Here is a 949-nt window from a genome sequence, read left to right as displayed (position 1 = left end):
AAAATTGCTCTCCTCGCACTGTAAAAATATATTCCTGAGTCTTGAAATCCCCCATCGTTGGGAAAAGGCACTTACCATTAACCCTGTCTGTACCCTGCATGATTTTATAAACCTCTTCTTATAACTCAAAGTCTCCATTCACAGCAACATCCTGGTAAATCTCTTCTGAACACCTATTCTCAAAGGACTGAGCAATGAAGGCATGTGGTAAACACTTTTTTAATCACCCTGTCTGTATGTGATGCAAGCTTCAAAGAATCATGTACCTGAACCCCAAGGGAGAGAGAAATTGGGGGGTGTAGGGGGGGGAGATGAAAAAAGTCCAAGACAAACAGGAGTTAAGGAAAGACATGGAGAGATGGAGGAGGGGATAGTCACCATTCCAGTGAGTCCCTGATCTCTCAATTCTCTTTCACATCCCCCTCTCCCATGAGGGACAGACCCTGCTCTTGGACTCTGCTGCAATCAAGATGTTTATTTAAAATCGATCAAAACTGGCATTGAGATTCCAACAGCACACACACACAGACGGACACAGAGAGAGAAACCCTCTGATACTCACCTACTGCTCCATCCACATGGTAAAAAGCACAATGGCTGCCAGGGCCTACTTTAAATACCTTCAGGTTTGTCACTCAAAGGCCACTCTCTGCCCAAATCCCAGTTTATCCAGTCAGCTCCCAGCCTCCTCTACCTAGATGGCAACTTTCCCTGATATGGAGCACTCCAAGAGGCATCTTCATAAGCTTAGAGGTGGTGTGAGAGAAAGCAGCAGCTCAGTAGTTTTGTCTGCACTCCCTCTTGTTTGTCCGCCTCCTTCCCTCACACACTGGACCCAGACTGAAAATCCAGAGACAAAGCTGCCATTTCAAACCAGCAGTAGCCACACACAGGCTCTTTAGACAACGGAACACAGGCTTCAGCAATCAATGCACACACATTTATTCCA

The 949-nt window shown here is 46.0% G+C and overlaps 1 protein-coding gene across 1 annotated transcript in view; it reads right to left on the bottom strand.

Moving 5' to 3' along the window:
• LOC125483821 (zinc finger protein 184-like) overlaps positions 1-949 on the bottom strand; it is a gene marked incomplete at its 5' end in the record, with an annotated part of 29,993 nt that overhangs the window by 27,813 nt on the left and 1,231 nt on the right. The window lies entirely within an intron of this gene.

This window comes from Rhincodon typus, chromosome 8 (assembly GCF_021869965.1).
Source record: "Rhincodon typus isolate 14 chromosome 8, sRhiTyp1.1, whole genome shotgun sequence".
Lineage (NCBI taxonomy): Eukaryota > Metazoa > Chordata > Chondrichthyes > Orectolobiformes > Rhincodontidae > Rhincodon > Rhincodon typus.
This window is presented reverse-complemented; position numbering and strand designations above follow the sequence as displayed.